Source organism: Thermobia domestica, chromosome 8 (genome assembly GCF_964235325.1).
Source record: "Thermobia domestica chromosome 8, izTheDome1.hap1.1, whole genome shotgun sequence".
NCBI lineage: Eukaryota > Metazoa > Arthropoda > Insecta > Zygentoma > Lepismatidae > Thermobia > Thermobia domestica.
This window is the reverse complement of record NC_137461.1, coordinates 16,318,835-16,329,824: the sequence shown is the minus strand read 5'-3', so window position 1 is coordinate 16,329,824 and position 10,990 is coordinate 16,318,835.

Genomic DNA, 10,990 nt, shown 5'->3' with positions numbered 1-10,990 from the left:
GTTCATTTATATTACCATTACTTCTGGCTGTATTAATTCATGTTCATCATCGGTACGCATCCCGACAGCTGGTAGATCTTCTTCATAGCATTGGTTTCAGTGAAGATTACAGTGAAATTCAACGTTATGAAACATCTGCTCTTTCACTTCCTGCAGAAATCACTGTGGAACCAAAAGCATTTATGCAGTTTGTGTTCGATAGTGCGGATTTCAACGTGAGAACCATGGATGGTCATGGAACATTTCACAGCCTTGGTGGTGTGCAATGTGTGACGCCAGCTGGTGCTGTCAAGTTTTCTAGTATTGTTCAGCGCCCAAGAAAGGTAACACCTGGAACCAGCATTGGTCAATTTGGTGCCATTCCCATCTTGAAATACAAAAGTGTCTCGCAGAAACCAGTCATCAAAATTGAAGATATATCTACTTTGGAGATACTTGAACCGCCTACTGTATCTATTGGAATGGCTCTTGACTTCTTGTGGATTTGGAGTTTTTCAACAGGACCACAAAAGCTTCCTGGATGAAGTGGATACATGCAGTGTATAGAACAAAGCAACAAGGAATATTCCCCTTCCAGCATTTTCATCTTGCCATGTATTAACCTGTCTCCCTCCAATCCCAGTTCATTGTATAGTGCATTGAGCTTTGCATCTCATATATGTGAAAAGCAAGGACGCAAGTGTTTTGTAACATTTAACCAACCGTTATATATTAAATCTCGGGAAATTGTTGAAGTTTCTAAGAAAAATGATGAATTACATAATATTGTAATTCGTTTAGGAGGATTTCATCTTTCCATGTCATATTTGGGAGCAGTAGGATACATAATGTCTGGCAGTGGAATTGTGGAACGTAGTGTATGCACAATCATCTACTATTAAAATGTTGTCAGGTCAGTCGTATGCCAGAGCTCTTCGTGCACATATGTTAACTCAAACAGCAATTGTGAAAGTAGCAGCTCACCATTTCGAGATTGATGAAGGTTTGACATCTGCACTACAAAATCTTGGTGTGGAAGTATTCCAAGGAAAACAACTACCATCTTCAGCCGTATCATCAGACATATTGAAGCAGGTAATGTCACAATTAGAGGACAAGTTGCACTTACTGGCTGCCGATAGTCGTACTAGCAAGCTCTGGCTTCAGTACATACATCAGGTGGATCTCATGCGCTTGTATGTCAGGGCAGAACGAACTGGAGACTGGGATTTGCATTTGTATTGTGTACAGAAAATGTTACCACATGTCCATGCTGCAGGCCACATACACTATGCCAAATGTGCTCAGCTGTATTTGCAAGAAATTGCTTCAACTCAGGGAAAATCCTCCAGAGGAATTCTCAGGCTACTCAAATGGTTACTTTACAGTGCGCCGATCACAGAAGCCATAGTCAGGTGTGTGGACTGACATGATTATAGAGCAAGTTCTGATGAAATCCATGAAGACTTCTGGAGGTCTGACGCACGGCCGTGGTTTTAAATATAGCACACTTGCTAAATGGACTTTGTCAGCACCAACGTGTTCTCAAGTTTCTATTGCCCTTGAAGATTTCAGTAGTGTGCCCAACATCACATCAGATCAACATGTAGAATTAAGATATTCTCGCATAGGACATGACGAAAAGGCTCTTAACATGTTTCAGAATTGGCTATTGGAACATTATCCTTTTCAGACCACAGGAAATCAACTTTTATCTATTTCTACTGGAGTTGGAGGGGTTGAAATTAACTGTGATTCTGCTATTGAATGTGGTACAAAGGCTATATTAGCTATGACAAGGAAAGATATTTTTACCGTCCAGCTGCAAAGACGAGATAAAGTGAGACCATTAGCATCAGTTACAAACCAGGTTGTCAATATCCGAGGAGAAGAATCTCCAATTAATCACTTGCAGCTCTTCCACCGAATGTTTTGTGTTGTAAGGAGTAAAGAGGAATTACGTCAATGTTCTTCACATGAGCTTTCACAAACTCCTTCATCTCTGTTTGTTAATGACTGCATGAGGAAAGCCAACAAGGCTAGCATCATACCAGTTCTTGAAAACAAGGTGCCTTGTGAGACTTCAGTGCCTTGCTCTGCTTATGTCTGTGATGGTGGTTATTTACTTCATAAAGTTGTATGGCCATCAGGATGTTGTTACATTGATTTGTACAATCTTTATGTTCAGTATTTGCGAAATAAATATGGAGACAATATAATAGTAATTTTTGATGGTTATTTAGACAGCCTGACAACAAAAGGGGAAGAGCGAAGAAGACGACAGCTGGGTAAGAACTCTGCTGATATCGTGTTTCATAGTAATATGATGGTAACCACAAACCAATCGCAGTTCCTTGCCAATGAACACAATAAAACAAGATTCATTTCCGGTCTCACAGATATCCTAGTATCAAGTGGCATTCATGTGAAACAAGCAGATTCAGATGCTGATCGTCTAATTATTGACACTGCTATAGGTCTGTCTACAACAAATGACTGTGTAGTAGTAGTTGGAGAAGATACAGACTTGTTAATGTTGTTACTTTTCAAGGCATCAGCAAACTCAAATATAATATTTGTAAAAAGAAAGTATAGAACATAAACAAAATTCAGAATCAATTGTGTGATGTGAAGAACAGTCTCTTATTCCTGCATGCTGCTTCAGGCTGTGACACCACATCAGCACCATTCGGAAAAGGAAAAAATTCCTTCCTTTTGTTGTTAGAGAGAAGTGAATCTCTTCGCCAACTTGTTTCAGTATTCACACAGCCAGATAAAACACAAGAGGAAGTAGCAGGTGCAGGGGAGAAATTTCTATTGCATCTATATGGTGGTTCTTCTGACGGAACATTGAACTCTCTTCGTTATTTGATGTACGTGAAATGTGTAGCAAATCAATGTTTGACATCACAATTTAACCTTTCCACACTTCCTCCAACATCAGATGCAAGTAACTTACACTTCATGCGTGTGTATCACCAGGTCCAGTCCTAGTTAGGATACAATCTGAATCCAAATGAATGGGGATGGAAGACTTTGAATGGACAGCTTCTTCCTATTCCGTGTCTTCAACCTCCAGCACCAGACTTCCTCCTGAAATTAATTTCATGTGCATGCAAAACTACTGAATGTACGCGCTGCAGTAGGCACAAGTATTTGTACCTACTGCCATGGCCTGCAACGTGGAAATTCATATATTACTTATTCTGATACAGACAATTCAGATGATGAACTTAATGATGAAACAAATGTGCGTTCTCAGAAAGAACCAAACGTTAAACGATTTAAGCTGACTAATCATTAGTGTTCAGAAATCACAAACAGTATTTGTTATTGTTAATAGCATAGTGATCATCGCAGAGATGAAGACTTTTTATTACGTTATTAAATTTATAGTAAAGACTCAGTGTGCAAGATTTCGTGACTTCAACAGTTATGTGCAAAGTAAACTGTTAGCTAGACTGGGCATGTAGACGACCGCTAACGTTTTTTGAATGTGAATTGCTTATTTGTAACATGTTATGAAAAACGTTCTAATTCAGCTACTAATCGGCCTATCAGCATGAAACAAAATTATAATCTTTGCAAACTAAGTGCTCTACTCAACAATATTAAAGAAAAGTCATAAATCTCTTTAGTTGTCTGTATGAAAGCACAAACTGTGTTGAATAGCAAAATATATCAGGTAATTTTAGCTTTAAAGTTTTCTTACATAGAAAATAATTATCATATGAATATGAAAATGTAGTTTATAATAGCTACATGTATGCTGTTTAATATGGTGTTTACCGGATGTTAATATGTTATGTAGTTTAGGAGCAGGGTGTCTTTATTTCAAACCCTATGTACCTATCATACTCCTTGGCGGCCATATTGGATTAGCCGCCATATTGGATGACGCAGGCATGGGAGGGGCGGGGACTTTTAATATGTTATTACATTCACATCAAGGACTCTGTGGGCGAAGTTTCAGGAATTCAACAATTATGTCCGGCTTTGACCTAAAATTATGCCAGCTAGACTGGACTAAAAAGTAAAAGGAAGAAGGAACTAGAAAAATGATCAGTGGATAATGATGGAAATGTCATAAAGGAACTTGAATAGTTATTAAAAAGGTGATTCATACTCGAATATTAATACTTGAAGGTCTTTTCTGAAATGATCCTAAAATACACATGTTAACTCATACTATCCCGAACTGGATCCAGGCAGCTGCACAAGTGGGAGTCACAACCCAACCCAGGTGATGAGAAGTTTTAATTGAATTGTCTATTATTTCGAAATGTTAACCTGTATCCAGTATTTGAATTTTCATAGTGGAGATCGAACACATTTGAATCAGCCAAGAAAAAATGTTAAAGTAATGTATATATTTTCCATCAATAGAAGTTTGAGATTTCTGAAAAGACTGCCGTTATTCAGGCTCATCCTGTTATTTTGACTTTCGCCCAGCGCCGACTTACACTACTTTAGAATCGGTTATCTTTCATGATCTCCGTCATACACTAATACATATAACATGCTATTACACACTTATTATTAACACTATCATAGAAAATCAATATTAAATGCTACCACTTAAAACTAAATTTATCATTCATTCACACACACTCACATACATACCGGACATCGTATCGACATGGGTGAAAATAGTTTAAAGAAACCATTTAACTACAATTTGGTGAATGTTTATTACATTTACCGAGAAATTAAACACAGAATTTTATGAACATACAATAAACACACATACAAACATATCAATTCGCACACGAGAGTTAACAATAGCAATGCAAGAATATATACATACATATTTATATATATTAGCAGACAGATTAAAAGGAAAGAGAGGAAAAGAAAAAATATATTTTCATTTAACTCTTGGTAAATACAAGTCCGTGAATGATTAGTCTACAATATGGTGAGTGAAAGAAAAAAACTTAAGATGAGGGTTAGAAATGAGCCTTTATCTCATATATGGAAATTTTTAAAAGTAATTATACGAGTCCTCTGTCGTAGCTGTAGATGAGCTATAATATCACATGTATTATCGCAGCACCCCTTTCTGGTGTCCAATCATTTAACTTCATTTCATCTCTGTATACACACACAAGATTATGTTTACTAATCGTAACTGACACACATGCTGTTCATAGAAGTATTTGTCAATATATTTCTCCCATTTCTGGGGTTAAGAGAGCAAAATTTTGTCACTAATATCCCAGTGACTAATGTTATTTATTCTGACATTCATTTGTTATCCCATTCACTATCTTTCAGTTAATATCACCTTGTACTACCAGGTGCACACATTTATCGTTGGATTCACACAATATATAAAGGAACGAGAATTTTCCAAGTTCAGGACTTTTGTTTGTATTACGAATAAAACTACTGAGGTGGAAAAACACTGGTCAATTTTGAGGATTCATATGGGAGGGACGAAATCGAAATGTAGTTTTACGGAAGGATTTCAGTTTACTAACTGGAGGGTTGATTTAAGGATACATTAGGGTTACGATGACCTGCCTAAATCCCATGCTACATGCAGTTAGTTTAATACAGATGATGTTAGTCATTACATATGTTACTTAATAATATTACAAAGATTGAAGAGAATATACCTTCTAACGTTAACATTTTATATTCGTTGGATATTTCGGAACTATAGCAAACAAGGACCGTTCCGGGTAGGTACCAGGACACTTTACACATATTTATTTATTTATTTAATCAATTTATCATTATACATGTTACTTCAATATCATATTTATATTCCATACATATTTATATCTTGATATGCATATACTTAATAATCATTTAAACTTTCAACTTAATAACTTCGAAAAATTAACTTTTTAGATTGCAACACTTCAATGAGAGAATCCGAATATTAAACAAAATTAACTAACTGACCGCACATAATGATAAAATTGATATTCTCAAGCATTTTATTTAAACTGGGAGACATTTAATTCGCATGGCAGGCACGTAAACACAGAATATGTATAAATATATGGTTCTAAAATGTTAACACTACTTTGGGCCCAAAACAACTACAACAACATTTACGTTTATGGCTACCAATAGAAACAAAAGTAGAAATGACTGATAATCCGAAGAAAATTCTGAACGAATAATGAAAAAAGGTAACATTTTATCGTGTACTGAACCATCGCTCGCTATTGCAGTGGATCAAATATGACGGAGAAAAATTTCATCAATATTCCACATCAACTAATACCTCCACGAATCGTGTCTCGCGACATCTTAATTGGTAAATCAAGTTCAGATGATATATGTTGAATGGTTGATATTTGTCAAGTTCAAAACGGGGTAGGTTAAAAATATAAAAAAGAATCTTGAAGAGAATAGAGGGATAGATGGAGAAGAGACAGAAAAAGTAAAAGCGGTGCCGTAGGAATAAGCTAGGACACTAAAACTACAAAGATAAATGGTCGAATTTAGACATACGACAATCCACAGCCAAATATACTTTCATATACCGAAAAAGATGGCCTACTAAATATGTAGCCTAAGATAAATAAGTAAAAATACAATCCATCCTTTTTCCACAACTGGATATACTGTATCATCCATACGGAACTTTGTATATCAATTATGTGCAAAGAATTCAACCTTTTATTCTAAAGGTTTAGATAAATCTCTGGATTAAAAGAATATTTGCATTAGATAATGTCATTGATTTAGAAACAAAACATTGTCTTTCATTAAATGAATTATGTAGAAACACATTTAATGAATATTGTTCTTTTCACACAAATATTGTAAATAAATCAGGACGTGCATATCGTAATGCATAACAGTTGAATTATTGGTGGAAATATGAAAGACCAACAGCATTAACCAATGCATTATCAAGATTGTAATCTTTTTTCTTAGGAATTGTAAATAAAATGCAGGAATGTAAGTTTAAAAATTATTGAAAAATTAAAAGAAATTGTATATATCATAAAAATTTTAAAAATGTAAATATATAATAAAAATAAAAAATATTTGTGTTGTGTAAAAAATTGTCAATAGGGTAAATCCCAGTAACACTTGCACCAGTCACTTTATCAGTGTACATGTAACACTTAACCATTCGTCACTATACATGATGAAGATTATTATTTTTAATCGTAGTAGGTATGTAACTATCACTGTTATTCACATGTAACACTTAGTTATACACTTTCACATATTCACTATACAGTAATTCTTTATGAACACTGCACCTATATTGTCCGAAACGATGCTTATTATGTGCACAGATATAAACAAGAAAACTTAATGAAGTATACTTTGGGCAGTTTATTTCTTCTAAATTTGTAACATTTCATTGAAGAATATATGGAAGAAAACACTTTCTAGTTATTCCGTATGTGTATATGGTTGTAGTATTTGAACAATACGTTTGAAGTATTTCCTTAAGATGTGAATATTCTACATCGCCTTCGTGCTATATACATTCTCACCTAGGTACTTGCTTGTGGTTATGATCGGCTCAGCTAACTTATTTAAAGGAGATGATTGTTTAAAAATCCAGTTTTGAAGAAACGGAACGTCAGGATTTCCAGTGGCTAGCTTCTTTACAGTAAACACAACATCATTATCGTGATAGGCAGAGAAGTGTACAGCAACCCTCATCGTATGCAGCTAAATAGATTAGGTGGTATGAGTATAAATATTTCTATCTTTGTCTACATGTGCTAATGAATCAAATTGTTCATACACAATGCATGTAACAGATTCAGTTAAACTTTCCGAAAATGATACTTCTAAATTTACAGAGGAATCGCGTACTACATCCCGTGTTGTCATCTAAAGTTCCTGATGGAGATAGAATAAAAGCATACATAGCATATCCGTTTGGATATTCATCAAGAGTAACAGTGTGTTAATAATTTTGATAATATATAAAAGTACCTGAAATCAAAGTATAGTAACTTAGAATGTATAAATCGTTATTAAAATCAGGGGTGAAGAAGTTGGGAGGAAATTATTTTGTGCCGACTTGTAATTGCAGTTTGTTAACGTGAGAGTTTCGAAATTCATAGGGATTAAGATGTGATTATCCATTGAGGGTGTGTTGGAGATGAAACCAATAACCAGGCCTTTAGGAACATTACCCAAGAAGAGATTCTCAATGTTGTAAGACTTTACTTGTGCAGGTATAGTATAAGATCTTGTCTCCACTCTTGTCAGAGGTAACTTGGTCGTTTCCGAAACCATACGCGTATTTAGTTGCATAGCTAAATCTGCAGCTACATCAACACGTCGTACATGAAGAATAACTTTCTCAAGTGCAACTTTATAACTTGTATTTTCAGGAGACATTAATCAAAAATTATCTTTACTGCGGTGTAATTTTACACGTAAACTTACTTTGTTGGGAAGCATACGATCTAAACTTACAGTATCAGTATGAAGACGTACATACATTTCAAAAGATTTACTATTTTTCAACTTATTAGCACGTTTTGGAAACCCAGCATTTGTGTTATCTAATTTATTAAAATGTCTTGCAATACCTTTATACCACATGGTACGTGCTAAATGCGTTTCAGAAGCATCATAAGAACAATTTAATAATGTTTCAATGTATGCACTATAAGGATAAGATCCTAATGAAGAACTAATTAATCATTTAACGAAATATCAATTTGACTAAATAATGAATGTAGGAAATTATTTACTGGTGCAACAGTATCATCTTGCGTTAAAGTTGTACCATCAGGTTTTGTAATTTTAGAACGTACACTCATGTCCTAAATTATTGTTGCATGTCTATAAATGTTATTGTAGGAATATAATTTGATAACGAATTCGCCCAGTATTTCTTACAATATTAGTATGTGTATAATCCGCAAAGACATGTATGTGGCAAATTTTATGTCAGAAGAACAATAAAATGAACATAAAACTTTGTTGTCTATTTAGCAACATTTTGTTTTACTCATTCTAAGTTTCCTATTTATAATTCATTTCATATGTAATTTACCACAAAATATACATTTTCCGACTATACACATAGTATCAGTATTAAAAGTACCCTGCAAAATCAACACCAAATTATATTCGTACAAGAAGACAGGTATAGATATGCGACAATAATTTTGAACATGAGTGTACTGTACATAAAGATATAGATATGCACAATAAATAAATTCTCTTGTTTCTCTAGGAATAACGAATTCAATTGGTCCTTCTGAGGTTAATGTATGAATAGGATGATATTCAGCACTTGTAGTTGCTTCAATAGCTGTTTGTGTCATTGGTATAGAAAAGAAAGCAAATTCATTGGTACAACATTCAGAACTATTTGAATTTAGGAGTGCCATTATGAAAAGATATCGTATATATGTTTACGTTTTGTTGGTGATTCAAACTTTACAACTGCATGAGCCTTCCTCTTGCGTGACCGTCTCTTGCCGCTACCAGTTAGCAACTGTCCGACTTTATTAATCGCTTTTGTCTTTAAACTATCATCAGCTTCTTTTACACGCGCACGAACAGATTCTTTAAATGGACGATTTTCTAATACATCACCTGCAACTTGTATACCCGTTTGTGATGCCTGATGGCCTACAGTTTGTACACCTTGTTTAAGAAATGGTAAAGAAAAACGAAATAACACTTTAAAGAAACTACGTATCCCATGTCCCCTTTGATATACAGGTCCTGAAAAATATGGTATCCCACGTCCATGATGATAAGTAACTCGTCTTGTTCTCATCTTTTATTATTATTTAACAAATGCAGGAGAGCGTTTAAAATGTAGTGTTACGGTCAGTGTCCCAGAATGAAATGGCAAATTTCGCCCTGCATGATCTTTCAATAGTATTTCGATTGAGTTAAAATTTTGCAAGTGGCATATAATGAATACCTTCAAAGGTAATTGTTTGATCTTTGCCATATTTAATAGCAGAGATCTTTGCTATATGTAATAATGGTGCTTTCGTATCACCTAAAAATTGATATTGTATAAATAAAAATTTGATGTGCTAAAAATTTGATAAATAAAAATTTGATTTGATATCCGACATCTACGTATGGTTCTTTGAATCCACGAGGTTCTTTAACAAGATCTGATTTTTCAGAAAAACCTAATTGTAAAGCTAATGTAGGTGACAATGTAACTGATTTTGCACGTTCATCACATTCAACATGTACAACATTTGAAAAACTAAATCTTAAAAAACTTGATATTGCGTTTAGTTCTTCTAGTAAATGGTGAATGGATGAATAATATCGAACAATAATTTTACTTTTCATAAAAACTGCATTTTTAGATTTGTACCATATAACATTTTCCCCTTCGGTAACATTATAAGATGTTAATGGAACATGCACTTCACTTAATCCTACATGCCAATCGGATTCTGATAAACGAATATTATTTTTTAATTGATTAATAAAATGTGTTGGACTATTTGTAGGATATACATATGCACTAGCATTTGAAACTAATATAATGTAAAAACTATCAATACTTCCTGAAATCATTTTCATTTTAAGTGAAGTGTTAGGTTTGAAGTTCCAAAGCGAAATAGTAATTTTAACCCGTGTTCATCTTTTAAGTTTACTTCTATCGTATCAAAATATTTCTTTTCAATTTTAACATAATGCGGTATGTGAATCAAAAGATTTTACCTGTCCGTGTTGTACATTATATACACTAAGTTTTCGAACTAATTGTCCTATATTTTATTGTTGTTTTACAATATCAACGCACACATTAATTCTATCGGGAATATTATAATCTGAATTACATGGAAATTTTCCATGTGTTAATATGAAATCGACATTTCTATCTTTTATGTATACAACATTTTTAATATCAAATGTATTTTCATTAATAAATCCAAAAAATATGTTGTAATCCTGGTGTATTAACAATCATACATTGATCTTTGTAAATAATGTAACATACGTACATTTTCAGGAATCAACTGTAGAATAGATTCAATCGATGAATAATATCACGGTGTTATTTGTGCATGATGACGTT